Raw genomic sequence first — 25,652 nt, 5'->3', positions numbered from 1 at the left:
TCACATTTCTTGGATAAGTATCATTGTTAATCTTATGGTCTTTTATTCTTGCAAGGTAGAAATTCTGGGTTGCAAGGAGCGGCAAACACTGGAGTTCGGATTTCCAAAGTGGCTAGTACATCTGGAATGAAACTATCAAGTCTTTTTACTTGGTATTGTGCTTTAGTCGAAGGCATTTCACCTATATGGTAGCTGTTGTAGTTAGCCATAAATTATTTAAGACAAATCTTGTCTCTGAAGCATTTTTTTAATGTAATTATTCAGGGTTTTTATTGCAACTGGGTTTATAATACAAACTCGGTTATATTATGAACTGGGTCTACCCTAAATCCTCGTTGGCTTAGCTCGACCTAAGCTGGTTACAGCATAGTAGTAGACCCTAGCTATGCAGTTCAAGTTTTAGTTTGTTTCCTCGTCCTACAACTAGACTATGGTTAAATGGAGACAGGTTTTTCAATCTCGAATGTTAATTTATGAACTATTTACTGTCATGGACATGTCGTTCTCATCTTGCTTGGATTATCTATTTTTTGACTCAAATCTGTACTGGGTTGGCTTATTCTCTGCGTAATAACATGGTTAAGGAAGTTTGCATCCTAATTGTTTTCATGGGTAATTTTCCTTCGGTCTCATTTGTCTATTGTGTAATAATTTGTTTACAAAATTACAAAGGCCAGTTGCTAGTTAATGGCCAAGTGCGGAAAGTTCTTTGTCCGTAGAATAGTAATGGATTTCTTAGCTATTCTTTAATGGACATCAACCTTTGTTGATTGTTTTTTGTATATTGGAATTAATATCATTTTTTAACCCTTCTCTCGCAGAAAACTATATCTAAATTTTATATTATTTGTTGGAATTTGGTAAAAGTTATTTCATAATGAATTTCCATTATATCAACAAAATCTCTCAATATTCTAGGTTTGGCCGTGGTAACAAAACCCTGTTTCCTGCTGTAATAATTTACATCTCTTGATATTCTTGTTTGGTAAAGATAATCGAGGGAATCTTAACTTTTCCTGAGAAATGAATTCAAGGGTTAATGTAACTTAGTCAGTATCTACTGTTGTTTTATTGTTCCTTAAATGGCTACCGTGATTTTTTATTATGACAATTAAAAACTTCCACTCTTAAACATACAATAAGTAAATTGTTTGTTATCAATTCTATGATTTCTTTTATTGCACAGAATAACATAAGTTTTCTTACTTCTGTCCAAAGTACGTAATTTTTTATTATGACAGTTAAAAATTTCCACTCTTAAACATAAAGTAAGTAAATTGTTTGTTATCAATTCTATGATTTCTTTTATTGCACAGAATAACATAAGTTTTCTTACTCCTGTCTTAAGTACATTGTTTCCCTTTACTTATTTTTAAAGAACCTTAAACCTAGAAATCACTCATTATCGTACCTATAAAATACAAAAGTATACTTATCTGAATTATTGTTGAATTCCAGACAAGAGCCTACTACCAGACTTTGGCTTTCGTTGCTCCTTTCCTACCAACCGTGAGGCCGCCTTAACGAGTTGCCCCCCCCCGAGTTGTTCCTTGCACGCAAGAACCACCTTTGAGACTATAATCTCTCATAGAACAACTATCTAATCGCAACCATACATGGCTCTGGAAATGTCCCTGACCCTTCAACGCAGAGTCCTCTTTTCAATTATTTCTCGTTTTTCTCTCTCTTGATCTCAAGATACCCTTATCCTCTTGATATTTCTTGAATAAATCTTCAAGAAATTAGTTAGGGATAGGTAATTGTCAACCCCAAATACTTAACATGTGAAAAAAATATTACATATAACTATTATTCCATTCCTACATAACTTAATTTAACAAATAGTTTTATAAAATAATAATAATAATCAGTTTATTTAGTTTTGCAGTAATTTAAATATTTACATTTGCTGGGTATATCACATGTTCTCCCCCTAAGATTAAACATTGTCTCAATGTTTCTTTTTTAAAAATAGGTTTGGAAATGTCTCTCTCATAACCTGCCCGTCTTCCCAGGTAGTCTCCTCCAACCCATAGTGCTGCCAAAGCACTTTAACTTGGGTGATAAATCGTTTCCACATCGTTCTTTCTCTCCAATCGAGTATACCCAAGGGTTCAACCAAGAACTCGCCTTCCAATTCGACTTATACACAAGAAGACAAAACTAGTCATTCCTCTTCATTATTAATCATCCTGTTTTAATATGTCTTATTCTTAAGTAATATTTCTAAATTACCTGTATGTCTTGCCAACTGATTATATGTTTAGGATCATATATGTATTTCTTAAGTATAGAAATGTGAAAGACATTATGCACATGAATATGGCTGGGTAGGGCAAGCTGGTAAGCCACTGGCCCGATTCGAGCCAAAATTTGGAAAAGACTACAGAATTGGGGTGCTAATTTAGCACATCTGGTCCATTACAATGTACTCTTCTTGGCTCATACCCATACATAAACATGATGTCCCACTTGAAATTCTCGAAAACTTCTCTTTCGATCAACAAAATTCTTTTTACGGTCTTAAGCGAATTTTAGGTTGGAGCATACCTTTTTAACCATATCCTCCATTTATTTTAACATGTCTGGTGCTAGCATCAATTTGTCTTATGGGCCACCCCAACTCAAGGGTGTCCTATACTTACGTCTGTATAATACTTCAAATGGACTCATCTGTAAAGATGTATGGTAGTCATTGTTCTAAGCAAACTCTAGCAAATGTAGGTAGTCCTCCTATTTGGATGGATGTTGCATTACGTATGTCCGCATCATATATTCTACTACTTGATTTACTCGCTCAGTTTGTCTATCCATTTGAGGGTGGTAAGCAATATTGAAGTGCAATTATGTGCCTAACCCTTCAAATAAAGCTTCCCAGAAAGATGAGGTAAATTTCACATCACGGTCGGAAATTATCATCTTGGGTATTACATGCAATCTAAAAGTGTTTTGCATAAATATGTTAGTAATTTGCATGGTCTTGTAGGTTGATTGTACCGACATGAAATGATAAGATTTGCTCAGTTTTTCTACTACTACCATTATTGAGTCATTGTTCTTTTTTGACTTGGGTAGTCCTGTAATAAAATCGATGGAAATGGTTTCCCATTTCCATTCTGGAATGGGCAATAGGTGGAGTAATCCTGCCGGGTGACAATGTTCCGCTTTCACTTGCTAGCATTCTAGAAAGTGGGCTAAATACTCCGCTACCTCCTTCTTCATACTGGGCCAGAAAAATTCCTTTCTAAGTGCAGTAATTAACTTTTGGTACCCGAGATGGCCTACATATGGAATCTTATGATATTCATATAATATTAAAATTTTAATATTTTTCTGATTAGGCACATATATACTCTTCTATATATCAACAAATTTTCTAGATTTACCTCATACCCCAGTTTCTATTCAGGGTTGTTCAAAGTTTTAGCTTACTGCCATAAATATTTATATTATGAATATTGTGTTGTTGGATCTCTAATTTGCTCATAAAAAGTAGTTTGTGACTCACTGAAAGTGACCTCATATAAACAGTTTACCTTTCGACTTAAGGCATTTGCGACTCAGTTCTCCTTTCCTTTCAAGTGCTTTATTTCAAAATCAAATTCACTTAGGAAGTCAACCCAATAAGCTTGTCTAGAATTCAAGGTGGGTTGTTTGAAATAATTAGTTAAACTATGATGATTAATTATTAACATAAATTTCTTACCGATCAAGTAATGTCGCCACATCTTTAAGGCATGAATGACTGCGGTCATCTCTAAATTATAAGTTGAATATTTATGCTAATGCTCTTTAAGCTTCCTAGATTCATAAGCAACAACCCTGCCTTCCTACACCAATACACCACCTACACCTTCCTTGATGGAACCTGTACAAACCACATAATCTTTATTTGGATCAACAATGCTCAAAATGGGTGCGGTGGTAAGTAATTGTTAAGCTCATCAAAACTACTTTGACAATCCATGGTCCACCTAAATGTTTTCCCTTTCTTGGGAAAGGAAGTAATGGAGTATGCCACCATATAAAAACCTTCAACAAAGTGCCTATAGTATCTGGCTAAACCCATGAATGATATTATATCAGCCATGTCCTTTGGTACCAGTCATTCCATGATAGTTTTTCTTTTATTTGGGTCCACAACAATTCCATCCTTGGTAATGACATGTCCTAAGTATTGGATTTGTTCTTTGAAGAAATCACAGTTATTGTACTTAATGTACAGTTGATGTTCTCTTAAGACTTGCAGAACAATTCGAAGATGCTCCTTATGTTCTTCTATGTTTCGAGAGTAAATTAGTATGTCATTGATAAAAATTAACACAAATTTATCCAAATACTAATGAAATATATTGTTCATGAGCCACATGGAGGTTGCAAGAGAATTAGTCAGCATAAAGGGCAGCACAACGAACTCATAGTGTTCATAACGAGTTCTAAAAGTAGTTTTTGCTATGTCCTCTTCCTTTATCATAATCTGATGGTAACCTGAATAGACGTCAATATTTGAGAACACCGCCGCTCCCTTCACCTGATCAAATAACTCAGCTATACAACATCAAGGGTATTTGTTCTTGATAGTTAGTTTCTTTAACTAATGGTAATCCATGCACAACCGCAAAGTTCCATTCTTTTTCTTAACAAAAAGCACCAGAGCTCCCCAAGGTGATACAATTGGACGAATATATTTTTTATCAAGCAACTCTTGTAGCTACAATTTTAATTCTTTCAACTCTGGTATGCTCATTCAGTAAGGAGCTCGGGAGACTGGGTCGGCTCCAAAAATCAACTCAGTGGTGAAATATATGTCCCTTTTTGGAGAGAGTCCCAAAATTTCTTCAGGAAATACATCCGGAAATTTCTGCACCACTAGTATATTTTCTAGAGAAACAAATTTATCCTTTGAATTAGTATATCCTACTTGTATTGCATAAATCTAGTAGCCTTTTTTGATACATTTTTCTAATTGAGAGGTTGTCACTGGTCTTAATTTCAGAGGTCTTAGTATGCCTTGAATTTCCTGCCTCTTTCCTTCCTCATCCATGTAGTTAATAGTTTTGGTTTTACAGTTAATGAGGGACCAATGTTTTTCTAACCAGTCCATACCTATAAGGATATTGTATGATCCCAAAGGTAACACATTCAGGTCGGCCATGATAGACTGACCTGCTAACTTTAGGGGGCAGTTGCTGACCTTGGCCAACACCCTTCTTTTTGCTCCTGTGGCTAGTTGTACTAACCAAGGATTTTTAAACTTAACAACTTGCAAACAACATTGTTCTACTATCTTGGGGCTAATATAACTCAAAGTAGCTCCTAGATCAATTAAAATAGATATAGTTTGGTCAAAGACTTTACCTTCAAATTCTATCATGGTTGGTTGGTATTCTACCTGATGGTTTTCAAGGGTAGCATTAATTTTGGAATACTCCTTGCCATGTCTCCCACAATAGATGCTTCTTGAACCTGGGAAGTCTGATCAGTTCCCTTGTGGTGGGGCAGTTTTTGACATAATGTGGCCCTCCACATCCCCAACACTGTACAGGGGGTCTAGCTGTTAATTCCACTTCAGTTCTCCCTATCTGCTCATTTATTTTAGTCTCACCTGGAAGCTTAAATCTGGGCTAATTTGTGTTCATATTCCTGCTTGTTTGACCTTTATAGGGTCCTTTGTTGACTGTGGCCTTATTCCCCTTGTGATTGGAGGTAAATTTGATCCCCTTTTTGTCAGCCCATCTCTTTCCCACATCTCCCTTTTGTTTGTTTTGTTGATAACATATTCGAGCTTTTTGTATAACTTCGTCCATGGTTTTCGGGTTATCAAACTCGAGGCACTCTTTCATGAACAACGTAAAATTGTTGATAAACCGCTACACTTTCGCCTTTTCTTCTCGTATGTAAGGAACATACCGAAGCAAAGATGTGAATTTTGCTATGAACTCATCCATAAACAGCTGACCCAATCGAAGATTGTGAAACTCATTTTCATTTGTGTCATAAAATATTTCAGTTAGATATTTTTCTTTAAAATACTTTGAAATTTTTCCGAGGTTATGCTTTGCTAATTTACTCCACGTACCATTTTCACCTCTTCCCACCACAGAGTGACTTTCCCTTGGAGCGGAAACATGGTCAAACAAGCCTTTAAATTATGGTCATATTCATAAATCTAAAAATACTTGTTCATATTGATGAGGCAGGCTTCAGCTGCCTCTTCTTGTTCACCATCAAAGAGGGGAGGTTTTATTTTTTGAAATTCCCCTTGAAGTTCTATTTTCTATCTTTTCTGTGTCTTGTGTCTTGATACATTGTTAGATTCTTCTTCATGATTCTCTTTGCCACCTTTTGTTTCCATGTTCTTAGTTTGGAATTCTTGTTTTCTAGTCATATTTTCATGGTCAGGACTATGGATTGGTCATCAATGATTCTTCCTATCAGACAGACTCTTCATAATATTCTCCTGATCATGCATGAGCCTTTCATTATCTGCCCATAACAGGGCCATCTCTTCCTTCAGTTCTTGTACAGTTTCCATGATTGCAACATTGGCATTGTGCGGCTCTACCCCCAACTGTACCCATAGTTCATGGTTGGCTTCTTAAAAGGATGCTGGCCCTGTTCCCATTACGGGTCTATGTGATGTAATTCCAGTCCTCCTCATGTTGTTTGTTTTCCCTTCTTTCTTTGTGCACATCACAAATGTTGTTATTCACTTATATTCCAGAGGTCTCAGTTTTGCAACCTGAGCGCTCTGATACCACATGTCACATACCCATGTAAGCATTAAAAAAATTTCTTATTGGAATTAAACAATACATGAATATGTACTATTACATTAACAAAATTAACAAGTTATGTACACCTTATATAACTCCTACTTATCTGCATATAACTATGGGTAATTCAAAGATTTGGTTTTATGATTTAATACAGTTTATCCTGCCTTACGATGTTGGTCGGAGGGATGGTGACCGCTTTTACTCAAGTTGGACGAGCTTACTTTCCGGTGACTATTTATCTCTACAATTAATTTTCTAGGTGATGTGACTACCCAGGCTTGGTGGTGGGATGAATCCGGATTCCTCCATTTCTCTCCAGCTGGCCCTCCTGGCCTCGATACTCATTCTTCATCTAGGGATGCTATTATTGTTTGTCATCAGACGATTGAGCTTGTTTCATTTTTTGATGCCTCCGATGCATGTCTATCTCAATGGCATACATAGTACAGGATTATTGTTGCTCCTTCGTGGTGATAATGGTTTATTTCTCTATCTTTTTTTTCCTCGTCATGGATATTTTGTGCGTAGTTAGTGGGTTTACTTCTCTAGTTGATTCCTTTGTTTATTGATGGGCCTGGCCTCTACATAATTGTGGATTTCTACTCAATGCACAGCCATGCGAGAACAACCCTAGGCTCGATTTTCATCTCAGGTAAGGTTTCTTTCTTAAACCTAGGGTTTTAAGTTATTGCTTCTATTCAAATTTCTTGGATAAGTATCGTTGTTAATCGTATGGTATTTTATTCTTGCGAGGTAGAAATTTTGGGTCGCAAGGAGTGGCAAAAGCTAGAGTTCGGATTTCGAAAGTGGCTGGCACATCTGGAACGAAACTATCCAGTCTTTTTACCAAGTATGTGCTTTAGCTGAAGGCGTTTCAACTATTTGGTAGTTGTTGTAGTTAGCCATAAATTATTTAAGGCGAATCTTTTCTTTGAAGCATTTTTTTTAATGTAATTATTCAGGGTTTTTACTACAATTGGGTTTATAATACAAACTAGGTTATATTGTGAACTGGGTCTACCCTAATCCCTCGTTCCCTTAGCTAGACCTAAGTTGGTTACAGGGTAGCGGTAGATCCTAGCTGTGTGGTTCAGGTTTTAGTTTGTTTCCTCGTCCTACCACTCGACTATGGTTAAATGGAGACAATTGTTTCAGTCTCGAATGTTAATATGTGAACTATTTATTGTCACGGACATGTTGTTCTCATCTTGCACGGATTATCTATTTTTTTACTCAAATCTATACTGTGTTGGATTATTCTCTACGTAATAACATGGTTAAGGAAGTTTTCATCCTAATTGTTTTCATGGTTAATCTTCCTTCGGTCTCATTTGTCTACTATCTAATAGTTTGTTTACAAAATTACAAAGCCGAGTTTCTAGTTAATGGTCAAGTGTAGCAAGTTCTATGTCTGTCGAATAGTAATGGATCTCTTACCTATTATTTAATGGATATCAACCCTTGTCGATTGTTTTCCGTATATTGGAATGACTGTTAGTTTTTAACCCTTCTCTCATCGAAAACTGTATCAAAATTTTATATTATCTGTTGGAATTTCTTAAAAGTTATTTCATAATGAATTTCCATTATATCAATGTTATCTCTCAATATTTTTGGTTTGGTCCTGGTAACAAAACCCTGCTTCCTACTGTAATAATTTACATCTCTTGATATTTTGGTTTGGCATTTGCATCAACCCTGTTACTGTTGTATTATTCTATTGTGGTAAAGATAATCGAGGGAATCTTAACTTTTCCTGAGAAAGGAATTCGAGGGTTAATGTAACTTACTCAGTATCTACTATTGTTTTATTGTTCCTTAGATGGCTACTGTGATTTTTTATTATGAAAGTTACAAATTTCCACTCTTGAACATATAGTAAGTAAACCGTTTGTTATCAATTCTATGCTTTCTTTTACTGCACATAATAACATAATTTTTCTTGCTTCTATCTGAAGTACATTGTTTCCCTTTGCTTATTTTTAAAGAACCTTAAACCTGCAAACCACTCATTATTGTACCTATAAAATACAAAAATATACTTATCTAAATTATTGTTGAATTCCAAACAAGAGCCTGGTACCAGAATTTGGCTTTTGTTGCTCCTTTCCTCCCAACCGTGAGACTGCCTTGATGAGTTGTATCCCCTCGAGTTTTTCCTCGCACACATGAACTGTCTTTGAGATTATAATATCTCATAGAACAACTATCTAGTTTTATTGTTCCTTAGATGGCTACCGTGATTTTTGATTATGAAAGTTACAAATTTCCACTCTTGAACATAGAGTAAGTAAACTATTTGTTATCAATTCTGTGCTTTCTTTTACTACACATAATAACATATGTTTTCTTACTTCTATCCAAAGTACATTGTTTCCCTTTGCTTATTTTTAAAGAACCTTAAACTTGCAAATCACTCATTATTGTACCTATGCAATACAAAAGTATACTTATCTGAACTATTGTTGAATTCCAGACAAGAGACTGCTACTAGACTTTGGCTTTTATTGCTCCTTTCCTCCCAACCGTGAGACCGCCTTGACGAGTTGTCTCCCCCTGAGCTGTTCCTCGCACACATGAACTGTCTTTGAGATTATAATCTCTCATAGAACAACTCTCTAGTTTTATTTTTCCTTAGATGGCTACCGTGATTTTTTATTATGAAAGTTACAAATTTCCACTCTTGAATATACAGTAAGTAAACTGTTTGTTATCAATTTATGCTTTCTTTTACTGCACATAATAACATAAGTTTTCTTACTTCTGTCTGAAGTACACTATTTCCCTTTGCTTATTTTTAAAGAACCTTAAACCTGCAAATCACTCATTATTCTACCTATACAATACAAAAGTATACTTATCTGAATTATTGTTGAATTCCAGATAAGAGCCTGCTACTAGACTTTGGCTTTTGTTGCTCCTTTCCTCCCAATCGTCAAACCGCCTTGATGAGTTGTCTCCCCTTGAGCTACTCCTCTCACACATGAATTGTCTTTGAGATTATAATCTCTCATAGAACAACTATCTTGTTTTATTGTTCCTTAAATGGCTATCGTGATTTTTTATTATGAAAGTTACAAATTTCCACTCTTGAACATACAGTAAGTAAACTGTTTGTTATCAATTCTATGCTTTCTTTTACTGCACAGAATAACATAATTTTTCTTACTTCTATCTGAAGTACATTGTTTCCCTTTGCTTCTTTTTAAAGAACCTTAGACCTGCAAATCACTCATTATTGTACCTATACAATACAAAAGTATACTTAACAGAATTATCGTTGAATTCCAGATAAGAGCCTACTACCAGACTTTGGATTTTTTGCTCCTTTCCTCCCAACCGTGAGACCACCTTGACGAGTTGTCTCCCCCCAAGTTTTCCTCGCACACATGAATTTTCTTTGAGACTATAATCTCTCATAGAACAGATATCTAGTCACAACTAGACTTAGCTCTGGAAATCTTCCTAACACTTCACCGCATAGTTCTCTTTTCAATTCTTTCTCCTTTTTCTCTCTCTTGATCTCAGATACCCCTATCCTCTTGATATTTCTTGAATAAATCTTCAAGAAATTAGTTAGGGACAAGTAACTGCCAATCCTCACTACTTAACATGTGAAAACAATATTTGCATATAATTGTTAGTCCATTCCTGCATAACTTAATTTAACAAATAGTTTTATAAAATAATAATAATAATAATAACAATCAAAGATACCCCTATCCTCTTATCTTTCTTGAATAAATCTTCAAGAAATTAGTTAGGGATAGGTAAGTGTCAATCAAAACTACTTAACATGTGAAAATTATTCCATTCCTGCATATCAATTTGTTTGGTTATACAATAAATTAAATATTTACGTTTGTTCAGTATATCACACTTTATCTAATAAATAAATAATATTGGATACTAAATATTATAATTCCATAAATTAATAATGTTAACTTCATTAATAACTTAATCGAAATTAATTTAATTTTTTTTAATAATATATAGAGAGAGAAATTTAATATGAACGAGATATTTATTTATTTTGTCATTATATAATTTCCAAAATCTATGTTAGTGTACATAACATATTTTTTTGGATTTGAATGTTTTAAAAAAAATGACATATTTTTATTCATTATATCTATATTAGATATATTTATTTTGTTAATTTATTTTAAATATTTCTACTATTAAATATAAATAATTAATATATACTTATTTTTTATAATAATAATAATGATTTTAATATTAATAATAATTCTTAAATAGGTAGATATTGTTGAAAATAATACTGAGAGGGGGGGTGAATCAGTATTATCAAGTTCTTTTAACAAATCTTCCTTATTTAAACTTTGAATTATTTTTGCATATCAGTACCATAAAATAATGAGCATGAACAAGAAAAACAGATAGTCACACCAAAGAACACCAGATATAAGGTGGAAACCCAATGTGGGTGAAAACCACCTGCTGCAATATGTCTTTATCTTCTTTCAAATTAGAAACTCCTATTACAATGATTTTGTACTGGTGCAGTCATTTACCAGTACGCAGGCTGCAACCTGCAGAGAGCTACAACTCTCTCTCGTTTTCCAGTCTCTCCTGGAAGGGAGCTACAACCCCCTACTTCTTTTCTTTCAAGGACCACTTTTCATAAATTTTCAAACTGGATCCAACAACAACATTGAAGCTCATAATCAAACAACCTTCTGAATCAACCAATCACCAGATCCATACATATACAATGATATTATGAGAGTTATCAACCAGATCTAGTACATAAAGATAAGTCATTAATTATGCTGTTATCTGAACTCAATACCAGTAACCAAACATCAGTTATGCACCCAAAACCCTGCAGAATAGTCAAAGGCAGTTAAAACAAATTTTAAGCAGGGATCGCAACTTCACTAGTATAGATCTGTGGATATCTGTACTACCTCCGCACCTGCGCCTTCTGTGGCGCCGCGACCACCGCACCTGCGCCTTCTGTGGCGCCTCCGCACTGCACCTTCTGTGGCGCCTCTGTGGCATCTCCACACTGCGCCTTCTGTGGCGCCTCCGCACTGCGCCTTCTGTGGCGCCTCTTTGGCGTCTCCGCACTGCGCCTTCTGTGGCGCCTCCGCACTGCGCCTTCTGTGGCGCCTCTGTGGCGTCTCCGCACTGCGCCTTCTGTGGCGCCTCTGTGGCATCTCTCCACTACGCCTTCTGTGGCGCCTCCGCACTGCGACTTCTGTGGCGCCTTCGCACTTCCGCAGCTGCAGCGCTCGAGAGATCACCCTTCACAGATTCGCTTTCAACTTCCCTTTCATAGATCAAACTTTTAAAACAATAACCCAATATTTCAGATCTTAAGATATTCGATTTGCAAGAATGAATTAGCCAAGTGATCTCCTTTTCTTTATATAGGCAAGCTTCTTCCTAAAATCATGGATCAATACCATAGATAACCAATACAAGGGGCCCAAAAACATGGGGCTCAATAATACCAAGGACTAACCACCATGGACCAAAGGTAAGTTCTCCAACATATACACACTTTTGATGAGGTACCATGGTCCAAAACCATACGTTCAAATACCAAAGACTAACTACCATGGACCAAAGGTAAGTTCTCCAACATGAAAGTGCGTGAACTTTTTCTCTACATGAAATAAACTTTTCTCTACATGAAATAAACTTTTCTCTGCATAAAAGTGCGTGAACTTTTCTCTACATGAAATAAACTTTTCTCTGCATATAAGTGCGTGAACTTTTCTCTACATAGAATAAGCTTTTCTCTGCATATAAGTGCGTGAACTTTTCTGCACTATAATTTATCATCTGAGATGAGTGGGTTGCCATCAAGTACAACATATGTATCATAAAGCCATACCAGAATCATAATGCCAACAATCTCCCCCTTTGGAGTTGATGGCAACCTCAAAATCTTCAGCTCATTCTCCCCCTTTGACATCAAGGGCAAAGGGTTATGCTCCCCCTAAGAGCATGCTCCCCCTGAATATGAACCAGATCTGTAAAGAAGAAACATAATCCACCAAACACCATAAATGACCATGAAAGAGATAGAGACATATTGCAGTAATATTCAGATCAACATCCATGATCGCCTTCTGTACATCCTCCATAATGCCAACAATGCATTATAAGCTCCCCCTAAACCAGTGCTATTTGATCTTCATCCAATCCGCAACCCAGCACATGTACGCATATTCCCGTACAACCAACAATCAGAAGAGATTCAACAACAAGATGATGCATCAACAACCCCTAACTTTTGCCTGAGGTATTCAAAAGTCTCCCTGGGCAATGGTTTGGTGAGTATATCAACAACTTGTTCCTTAGAAGGAACATACTCCTACTTGACCTTCTGTTCAAGCACTTGTTCCCGAAGAAAATGATACTTGATTGGTATGTGCTTGGTTTTTGAATGCATGACTGGGTTCTTTGAGATGCTGATTGCACTTGTGTTATCACATAAGATGGAGATAGGTGGTGTACAAGTTATTTGAAAATCCTGCAAGGTCTGCATCATCCAAAGGAGTTGGGTGCAGCAAGATGCAGCAGCAACATATTCTGCTTCAGCTGTAGATAAGGCAATCGAACTCTGTTTCTTACTGAACCAAGATACTAGTCTGGAACACATAAAGAATGTGCCACCACTTGTGCTCTTCCTGTCATCCACACTTCCGGCCCAATCGGCATCTGTATAAGCATGAAGTGTGAGATTTGTATCTCTAGAATACCATAAACCATAATTTTGAGTCCCTTGAAGATATTTGAAAATTCTCTTCACTGCCTGAAGATGAGTCTCCTTCGGATTTGCCTGAAATCTTCCAACTATTCCAACTGCATGCATGATGTCTGGTCGGGTACCTGTCAGATAAAGTAGACTTCCAATCATAGATCTGTAGGTTGGTTGATGTATTGCTGCAGATTCGTCATTTGCACTGAGCCTACATCCTGTGACCATGGGTGTACATACTGGTTTTGCATCTTCCATGCCATATTTCTTCAAAATCTGTTTGAGATACTTGGTTTGAGACAAAAAGATTCCTCCTTCCTTTTGTTGGATTTTCAAACCAAGGAAATATGTCAATTCTCCCAGCAAGGAGATTTCAAATTCTTTCTGCATGACCAAGGCAAAGCTTTGACTCATAGCTTCTTCATTGCTGCCAAAGATAATGTCATCTACATACACAACAAGTATTAGCAATTTGTCATTTTCAACTTTTATATAAAGATTGCTATCTGCTGATCCTTTTGAAAAACCTTGTTGATGAAGATATTTGTCCAAACGATAGTACCAAGCCCTTGGAGCTTGTTTGAGACCATAGAGAGCCTTTTTCAATCTGCATACAAGATTTGGATCATTTCCAAGAATGAAACCATCTGGCTGCTCAATATATACTTCTTCTTCTAAGTCTCCATTCAGAAAGGCTGATTTCATGTCCATTTGAAATACTTTGAAGTTTTGAAAGCTTGAGAGAGCAAGGAACATTCGGATGGCCTCAAGTCTTGCAACAGGAGCAAAGGTTTCTTCAAAATCTATTCCTTCTTGCTGCGCATACCCTTTACAAACAAGTCTGGCCTTGTTTCTAATTACTTCTCCATTTTCATTCAATTTATTTTTGAAGACCCATTTTGTTCCTATAACATTCTTATCTTTTGGTCTAGGAACCAACTCCCAAGTGTTGTTCTTTTCGATCTGCTCAAGTTCTTCATCCATTGCTTTGACCCAACATTCATCTTTGCATGCCTCTTTCATATTTTGTGGTTCAGTGGAAGAGAGTAATGCCAAATAGCTTGAAGCTTCTGCAATTGTTTTTCTTGTTTGTACACCTGCTTCTTTCTGCCCCACAATCTGAGATTCTGGATGATTCTTCTGAACATATCTGGATGGAGTCTTCTCTTCTATTCTTGTCTGCTCCTCTGGTTCTTCTTGAGGTTCTTCTTCTTCATCATTCTGTCTTTGAGGGTAGCCTTCATCTTCTTCGATGTCTTCATGATGTACTTGCCTAGGAATGTATCCCTTCTCATCAACCACTACATCAATGCTGTCAACAATTCTGCCAAGTCTTTTATTGTAGCACTTGTATGCTTTGCTATGTGGAGAATAACCAAGAAGAATGCCTTCATCTGCTCTAGGTTCAAGTTTGCCAAGTTGCTCATCAGTATTCTTAATATAACATTTGCTCCCAAAGATTTTGAAGTGCTTCACCGAAGGAGTCTCACCACACCAGAGCTCATGAGGGGTTTGAGTGTTGTTAACACGAACATTTGTTTTGTTGAGAATAACAACTGCAGCATGTGCAGCTTCACCCCAGAAAGTTGCGGGAGTACCCGACTCATCAAGCGTAGCACGAGCCATTTGTTGGACTGTTATGTTCATTCTTTCCACAACTCCATTTTGCTGAGGAGTTCTAGCTGTAGAGAATTCTCTTTTTATCCCATGTTCTTCACAGAAATCGAAAAATTCATTCGAGGTAAACTCCCCACCTCTGTCAGATCTGAGGCACTTAATTTTGTATCCTGATTCATTTTCAACCAAGGCTTTGAAGGATTTGAATTTTTCGAATGCTTCATCTTTGTGCTTCATTAGTCCTAACCAGACAAACCTGGAGAAATCGTCAATGAATAATATCAAGTATTCTTCTCCTCGAGGTGTTCTTTTTCTGAATGCACCACATGTATCTGTATGTACTAGCTCAAGAGGCATGCTAGCTGGTCCTTCCTTCTCTGGAAAATTAGTTCTGGTTTGCTTTCCAAACTGACATGATTTGCATATGGTGTTGTCTGGAATTTTGATATCTGGAAGATCGCGAACTCTCTGATATTTGCATGCTTTCCTTATTTGTGAAAAGCTTAGATGCCCCAACCTCCGATGCCATAGCCAGTGTTCATCATCCTTGCTTAGATAGCATTGTTGTTGTCCTTCTTCAAATACGTATAGATTATTTGGAGTTCTTTTACCTTTGATCACCATTTTACCTGTATCAAGATCACGAACAAGACATCCATTTGTTCTAAATATCACCTCGGTTCCTTGATCACACATCTGGCTGACACTTAGAAGATTATGTTTCAATCCATCAACATACAAAACATTTCCAGCCTTGACCTTTTCTTTTAACTGAGCAATGCCTTTTCCTTTTATAGTTGCAGGAGTATCATTTCCAAAAGAAACTTTCTTTCCCTTTTCTAGAGCAGAATATGACTCAAGTTTTTTTTTATCACGTGTCATATGCTTCGAACATCCACTGTCAATGTACCATAGATTTTCCTGTCCCTCTGCATAGAATGCTATCCCACATCTTTCTGTTTGTGGTTCCTTTATTCTACATGTTTTGGTGTTTGAGGCTTGTTCCTTTGTCTGCTGAAACCTGCTCCTGCATTCAGAATCTTCATGACCAAAGTTATTGCAAATAGAACATTCAACTTCATTTTCAAGAGCCGAAAAGTTGTTATAGGTCCTTTTTGTAATCCCGATCATACTTCTTTGTTTTTGAGCTTCTCTAGTCATGATTGTTTTATACGCAACACATTGAGCTGCTTTGTGACCAAAGTTATGGCAAGAGAAACATTGTCCACTGAAGAAATTTCTGCGGTTATCAAATCTACCGGCCAAATGATTGTAATTCCTATTGTCATCCATTCTTGAACTAAATTGAGAAGATTTTACCTGTGGCTGGTTGTAGCTTTTGTTCACCCTTAAAACGGATTGCCCTTGATAGTCTCTGTTTGCAATTCGTCCATGCCTTGCTTGATGGTCTTCATTGTGCTTTTGCTCATTCCTTTTTGCTGCATCAAGATAACTTTTTGAAGTGGTTGCTTGAGAAGTTTCTCCATTATAGCCCAGACCTGTCTTATTTAGTGGAGAACGTTGTACATTGATAATCTCATCCAAAGTTTCAGATCCTTTGACAAACTTAAGATTAATAGCTTTTGTTTTCCCAATCTCTTTTCTAAGACCAACAATTTCACCTTCTAATTTTTCAAGATGTTTTTCCTTTTCATCAATTTGAAATTGTAGAGTATCAATGATCATATTCTTTTCTTCTATACATCTCTTGAGTCTAGTAATTTCTTCAAAAAGGCTATCCACATCTATAGCATCCATATAATCATCATCTTCAAATGCCATTAACAATTTATAGTCATTACCTTGTTCATCTTCATCACTAATCGATAGACCATCACTATCTTCATGAGTGTAGTAACTTTTCTTGTTTGCACTCTGTTTCTTGTTCCATCTAGCAGGTTCCTTTCCTTTATCCTTATAAGGACATTTTGCAGCATAATGACCTACTCTTCCACAAGTTAAACATTTGAAAGGTAACTTACCTCTGAACCTTCCAGAACCCCTTTGAAGATTTCTGACAAAATTTGATTCTTCTTCTTCTTCTTTTGGAACGTGACTTGCTTCATAGTAATCTCCTTTGCCTGAAGCCTTCAAAGCCGCTTCTCTTCTGTTTGATGGACCTCTCTTTCTCATTTCATAAGCAGTTAGAATTCCATGTAGTTGAGACATGGTGAGAGTTTGTAGATTTGCTTTTTCCTCTATAGCGGACACTTTAGATTCAAACTTGGGGGACAAGGATCTTAGGACTTTTTCAACCACAATAGCCTCTTTTATTTCTTCACCCAAGTTTTTCATGCAGTTAACAATTTCATCTACCCTAAGGAAATAGTTAGCCACACTTTCATCATTATACATTCTGAGATTCTCATACTGAATCCTGAAAGTTTGAAGTTTAGCACGCTTTACCTGTTCATCTCCTTCATAACTCGTGACAATTTTGTCCCATATTTCTTTTTCAGATTTATAGTGCATTACCTTCACGAATTCCGATTGGGATAAGCATCCCAATAGAGTATTGACTTCTTTCGCATTTGTTTCATATTTCTTCTTCTCGGCCGAATCTGTAGGAGTAGCTGAAGGAAAAGTGTAGCCAGTCTCTATGATATCCCAAACTTCTGTACCAAGAGATTGAAGATAGGCAGTAACTCTTATCTTCCAATAATTGAAGTTCGTCCCATCAAAAATTGGTGGCCTGATTGATGCTTCTCTCTCGTAGTTGCTCATGATGAATGATCTACCTTCAAGCGATCAAGCTTCTCTGAAGGACCGGCTCTGATACCAATTGTTGAAAATAATACTGAGAGGGGGGGTGAATCAGTATTATCAAGTTCTTTTAACAAATCTTCCTTATTTACACTTTGAATTATTTTTGCATATCAGTACCATAAAATAATGAGCATGAACAAGAAAACAGATAGTCACACCAAAGAACACCAGATATAAGGTGGAAACCCAATGTGGGTGAAAACCACCTGCTGCAATCTGTCTCTATCTTTTCAAATTAGAAACTCCTGTTACAATGATTTTGTACTGGTGCAGTCCTTTACCAGTACGCAGGCTGCAACCTGCAGAGAGCTACAACTCTCTCTCGTTTTCCAGTCTCTCCTGGAAGGGAGCTACAACCCCCTACTTCTTTTCTTTCAAGGACCACTTTTCATAAATTTTCAAACTGGATCCAACAACAACATTGAAGCTCATAATCAAACAACCTTCGGAATCACCCAATCACCAGATCCATACATATACAATGATATTATGAGAGTTATCAACCAGATCTAGTACATAAAGATAAGTCATTAATCATGATGTTATCTGAACTCAATACCAGTAACCAAACATCAGTTATGCACCCAAAACCCTGCAGAATAGTCAAAGGCAGTTAAAACAAATTTTAAGCAGGGATCGCAACTTCACTGGTATAGATCTGCGGATATCTGTACTACCTCTGCACCTGCGCCTTCTGTGGCGCCGCGACCACTGCACCTGCGCCTTCTCTGGCGCCTCCGCACTGCGCCTTCTGTGGCGCCTCTGTGGCGTCTCCGCACTGCGCCTTCTGTGGCGCCTCCGCACTGCGCCTTCTGTGGCGCCTCTTTGGCGTCTCCGCACTGCGCCTTCTGTGGTGCCTCTGTGGCGTCTCTGCACTGCGCCTTCTGTGGCGCCTCCGCACTGCGCCTTCTGTGGCGCCTCCGCACTTCCGCAGCTACAGCGCTCGAGAGATCACCCTTCACAAATTCGCTTTCAACTTCTCTTTCATAGATCAAACTTTTAAAACAATAACCCAATATTTCAGATCTTAAGATATTCGATTTGCAAGAATGAATTAGCCAAGTGATCTCCTTTTCTTTATATAGGCAAGCTTCTTCCTAAAATCATGGATCAATACCATAGATAACCAATACAAGGGGCCCAAAAACATGGGGCTCAATAATACCAAGGACTAACCATCATGGACCAAAGGTAAATTCTCCAACATATACACACTTTTGACGAGGTACCATGGTCCAAAACAATAGGTTCAAATACCAAAGACTAACTACCATGGACCAAAGGTAAGTTCTCCAACATGAAAGTGCGTGAACTTTTTCTCTACATGAAATAAACTTTTCTCTACATGAAATAAACTTTTCTCTGCATAAAAGTGCGTGAACTTTTCTCTACATGAAATAAACTTTTCTCTGCATATAAGTGCGTGAACTTTTCTCTACATAGAATAAGCTTTTCTCTGCATATAAGTGCGTGAACTTTTGTGCGCTATAATTTATCATCTGAGATGAGTGGGTTGCCATCAAGTACAACATATGTATGATAAAGCCATACCAGAATCATAATGCCAACAGATATTTGAAGTATTTTTTATTTATTAAATATACTTGTAACCAATTAATATTATCAAACAAAAATTTGGCATGTCACTGTTTATGTGTATATATAAATTGTTTGTATATAGTTTTTAGTTTATTTGACTACAAGATTAAATTTTTTGAAAAAAAAAAAATTTCTTTGAAAATTTATATATTTAGAAGTTCAATTATATTTTTATTTTAAAATTTTAATTATATTTTATATTAAAAAGAATTATAACTTCAAAAAAAACTATATTTAAATTAAAAATGTAATTATTTGAAAATAATTTACTAATTGAAATTATATAATTTGTGTTTTTAAATAGAAAATCAAATATATCTCTTACTAAATATTTATAAACATCTGTGTAACAATTTTTTTCTGGTAAAAGTTTCATTTAAAAAATCTAAAAATATACCCTAGTTTTTTCAACTAGAACATTTTTACAGTCAAAACAATGTTCCATTCAACAAAGCGTAAGAGACTAAAATTGAAACATAAGAAGCAAGTGGGATTTACAGTTTATCTATTAGCGATAATGGGTATAACTGAATGACATCCTGGACTGAATGTTTCCACCTTCTGGAACAAAATGATAATACAAAAAAGCCTTGGCATCAATCAATGTTTTTAGGTTAATGCTACATTAACAATAATTATGAGGTAGTCAAAATTACTCCGTCCAATCTGACCTTGCTTATTAATATTACACGTGTATGTGCAATTGAACAATATAAAGTTTTCAAGAATTCCAATAAGTGGTGCTTAGATTCTACCTTTCCGGTGCTAGTGTCCCTGTACCCATATCTACCCACGAGACTCATTTGGGGAAAGAGAATCCATTCTAATCCTTCAGTCCACAACTAAAGAAGCTCTCTGTTGTCTCCTAACGACGTCGATGACGCATAATGCAGATCTGTCATAATGTAGATCGGTCAATCAAACGAAGAGTGGCGTATGTGTGAGCAAAGATCCAACCATGTTCTGCAACCATTGCCCATAAAACATTCAGCATTCCTCCACTCTTGATGCGACCGATTTTACACTTATATACCACACTTTATATTGTTTCTTTCATAAATTTAAGGAATTAAGTTCGAAAAGAGAGGAGACGTGGGAATGAAGGGATGTAGGTATCTAGGACTGGTTGTGCACTGAGTCTCTTGGTGACATCTCTCGAAAGCATCCGGCTTATCAAGTCCTTGGAAGAGTGCTGCCTCAAATATACCTTGTGGTGTTTCTCTCACAAAAGAGTGAATTCCATTTAACATTATGCACAAGATCACCCCGCGCTCTACACATCCATTTTCTCATTTTAATCCTTCTCTCCCAATACCTCTGGTGCTATATAATACGGAGTACCGGCAATTCCTTGCATTAATCCTTGCCCTGAATACATTAATTTCATAGTTTCAACCATGGGATTCATTGATCCCTACCGGAAATTTATTAGACTTGCATGAGACGTTAAGGACCAAGCGTTAGTGTATCTAGAGAGAAAGAGGAGGCTTGCCCAAGCTTGGTGTGAGCGAGGGAGATTGAATTTCTGACAAAGAGAATGTTGTCAGATTTTATTTCTCGATGGGAAATTCCCATGGAGTGGCAATAATCGATGGCTTCCGTAGAATGATCGGTTGTACTTTGAAGACAACCCCTTCAATGACAAGGACAATGCCCAGAATATTCACATTCACTAAAATCTTGAGAAAAGCTTTTAATGATGGGGCATAGTAAAATCGTGCAAGATACAATGAAAATTCTAGTTCAAAAGCTTACTAGAATGAGAATGATCAGGTTAATCGGGATTATAGGGTTTTAAATTAAAGATATGTTTACAGGACAATTGAGAACATAGAAGGTTTAATAATTTAGGCATTTAAGAATCTAAGCTTTAACTGTATAGACATAATGATGAATGAAACAAGAAGTTGAAAATGAATTTTATGGAAATAGTGAAAGATACAATAAAAGATTTAAATTAAAAATATAAGTATGATATGAAAATATATAAATAAATTCATGATATTGATTTAAATAACCCTACTACATATACTTATTGCAAAAAAAATAATAAAACAATAAACACATATAAAAAAAACATCACTACTCAACCTTCAAACCCTACTTCAACTCTAGGACTCCCAACTGTCAAACCCTTTCTCAATTTCTTTACTGGTCTTTTAATTTTCTCCCAGGACTAACTGTTTAATAGTTAGGTAATTGATTCAGTTGGTAGTCGTAAAACTACCACTCTTTTACAAAAAGATTTTAAAATAAAAATTAAAATGTTTTAATATTATATATATAGAAAAACGTTTTTTTAATAAAATACTATCCCGTCATTTTTACAAAATTTAAAACATATTTTCAAATTACATTTGGGTACTTTTGGACTTAATATATATATATATATATATATATATATATATAACTAAGGTGGATTGTAATGCGGGCCTACCTTAGCCTCACATGCATGTCAGAAAACCACAGGTGGTTTCATGGAAACTAAAACCAACTATGCGATGACCCCTGTCGTGGTTTTGGAAATGACGGGGTTACCCCTTGCATTTGATTTCCATTGTTGATCTGTGTGTGGATGCTTTTTGCAATAAAGCCTACACAGGATATGCTAATCCCAGGTAAACATACAAACTTGTGCTGACTGACCGAAAATAGCAGCGATGGCCTTGCAACTGTTAGTCATCAATCATGTCGTTTTGTAAAATTCCTTCTGCATATAATATTCCATGTGACAATGTTGTTCTCACCAGTGACAAAATGTTCCAGTTGTCATTATCATGTAAGTTAACAACACCAGTGACAAAATGTTCCAGTTGTCATTATCATGTAAGTTGTTGGGTAAGTTAATACGGTAGCCGCTATATTAATATGCTCCATCAACAACATTGGAAGCAGTGATCAAAATTGAAGGGCAGGTCTTAATTTCATTTAGAAGGGCACACATCTAGGTCGCACTTCTATAATGAAAAGCATAAAAAAAAAAGCAATTCAATTGACAATAGTAAATTATTTTCAAATTTCTTTTTATTTTTTCACAAACAAAAAGATACCACTACGTCAAAGGTTGCATTAGTAAATGAATTACTCTTACACATGTGATTGAGAAATGTAACCACATAAGATCATATTGCGCAGGCCTTGAACTCAGCCACAATTGAACCAACTATAGGGACAAAATCATAGTTGGGAAACTGCATATGAGTACAAAAAATAAACATATAGGGATAATTATATCTTAATGAAATTGAAATAAAAATAAAAATACGAAGAAACAAAAATACTTATATTAAAAGTATATGGAAGGTCTCATTTATAAAATTAAAAATAAATTCTAGCTTATAAAGGAAGTATCAGTGTAATTCTAGCTTATAAACTTCAAATTTGACCAACTCACTATTCTATTGTCTATTAAAACTCTTTTGGAAAGCTGAGACTTCCAATATTTGCACATCTCAAATTATTGGAACTACAGTGCCTATACTTGGCTGCAAAATTGATACTCCTCATTATTCTCCCTTCTACATGCAGCAAAAGGAGACCTGTCTACGTAGCAAGAAGAGGATCATTATACGCTGGGAAGAGGAGGCCTTAACTAGCCCTAGACACAGTCAAAGAGGAGTCTATATAAGCTGCCCTAGCCGCAGTCCTCAAGGTTGATGTAATCCGCAATTAAGGGTGACACTTACACGCTATCAAAGGAGCCCTAACGAAGCCTACTAATCTATTGTTTGATGATGCCCTAATCCGCAGTTATGATGAAGCCCTATTCGCAACGAAGGAGAGTTGATCAGTAGTGAACCCATACACTGTAATAAGGACCCTAAATATGCAGTTTAGAAGGGCTTCTATTTGTTGTCATCTAGCCGCAGCAAAGTAGCCATCATACAGAATGAAACTGGAATAAGTTAAGGGACGGTTTGAGCCTCCCTCTTGCAACTGTGTGAGGATGGTTCCTTCTTGTAAGGACGCCAAGTTAAAAGAAGCAGTGGATCAACCTATTGGGATATCATTGGAAGATCAAGAGTAATGTTTATGCTGCTATAGGAAAACTATGTGTTAGGCTATAGGCCATAACACCACACTCAAATATTTCTTATGGGTATTTGAGGGTTCAAATCATTAGCTTAATCTAACAAGGTGTTGTGTATAATGCTCTTGAGATCTAAGGCTAATTTTGATGACTATATGATGTTTCCTAGAGAAAATGGACTAATTGCTAGATGCAGGGTAATAAAAACCACTGGTATTTCACATCTCATGTTTGTGGATGACTTGTTGTTTTCTAGAAAAATAAGTTAAGCAAACTACAAGCATCTGTAACATACTTTCCAGATTTGGGGTGGCATCTCGAATTATTATGAACAAAGATAAATCTGTTCTCTAATTACTAGTATCTTGCCTCCAAGTCACTAGCACATTTACTAACACTGATACAAGTAACTCATTCAGAAATTGGGAATATGAAAACATACCAGGAATTGGGAATCCGCAAACAAATAAAATCCAGTACGTTAGGAAGCCCGTGGAATGCGCTCCTCTCCAAGCATAAATTGTGCTTAAACCTTGCTTGATAGGTGTTTGTTGAATCATGAATCTATGCTTCTCTCCAGCTTAAATCGTTGTCAAACCTTGCTTTGGGCAGCCTTCAGGCACAACCCAATAAAATTACAGACCCAATACATGACCCATATTGACATCTAGTGGCTCTCAATTGAAACTACCAAATGAAATGGTATCAAAGGGTAATTGTGAAATAATAATTAATAAAAACTTGGATCATATGCACAATTAGAAAAAACAACTCAAAAAGAAACTGTTGTTTTTTAAATGAGAGCAACTTAGAAACTGCCAAATGTAATGGTATAAAAAGGTAATTTTGACATAATAAGTAATAAGAACTTGCATCATATGCACAAATAGAAAAAACAACCCAAAAAGAAATTGTTGTTTTTGAAATGGGAGTTTCTCAAATGGAATTTAAGTTTTAACATGAAAGGAAATTCACAAATTCAACATTCTTAAAATTTTAATTTCAGAAAAAATGAAATTTAAAAAAATGTTGAAAATTTAACAGCCCTTCTTACAAAATTTTAAGATATTATTCCAATTTTTTTTTTAAATGACAAAAATCATATTTTAAATTTCTTTTGACGTGTAAAAAATTCTCCTTACTTCTCTGACGTGCCAGAGGCCCTTTGAAGGGCTCTGACGTGTTCAATTTTGAACGCTGATCGGAAGGATTCTGAAGGGAACATTCAACTGTAGTGATGGGTGACCGTTAACATTGAGAAACACAGTAAATCCGATTATGAATCCCTGCTATAATTTAGACAGTGCTTTCATCTGCCTATTCTCAGAGGCAAGTACATAGAATTACAGTTTCTAGATGCGGGAACTCCGTCTTGCAACCATGTGTTGTCCAGGATTTGAGAAGCCTATTTCCATTAAATTCGTAGATAGGAAAACAATAATTATGGAAATAGATGATGGGTAAGTGATGAACAAGCCCCCAACAACAACCATTACTCATGTATTGAATAATATGGTTGACTTTCTACGTGGATGATATCTTAGAGTTGTCCCTGGGACCAGAGTACTTGATTCTCCATACAAATACGAGTGCGTAAAATGGTTGGGAAAAGTGGAATGGACCAAGCTTGACTATGAATATTGTGAATGAAGGAATCTCAGATATTGTGGATCATGCAGTCGTCATGGTGTTTAATCATAGTCCACATATTAAATTGCATGTAATTTATAAAATTGATGGATGGACTGGGTGGAGGATACATTGAAAGAATTCAATTTGGAAAATGCATTTATGAGAAATATTACAACGATCCTCAACATCACTACATCTCCAAATTGAACCTGCAAAACTGATGCAGGTTGGTTTGTGCCAAACAAATTTTCTATGCATTCCCTAGCTTATGGCCACCTTTACCAGTTCAAAGAAATTGATCCCAGGTTACCCAATTCATGGCCACCATCACCGGTTTCTCAAAGTGTGCTGGTTAGATTTTATTGTAGGATGACATCAAAGAAATGCATAGTTGAACCAAGCATCTCATTCACTGTTAAACCAAAATAAGATTGTAAAACAATAAAATAGTCGCTTAATGTTGAATATGGTAAGCAGACATATTTGATGCATG

This window comes from Pinus tabuliformis, chromosome 8 (genome assembly GCF_031772625.1).
Source record: "Pinus tabuliformis cultivar Carrire ecotype Pingquan chromosome 8, CPIR1, whole genome shotgun sequence".
Taxonomy (NCBI): Eukaryota; Viridiplantae; Streptophyta; class Pinopsida; order Pinales; family Pinaceae; genus Pinus; species Pinus tabuliformis.
This window is presented reverse-complemented; position numbering follows the sequence as displayed.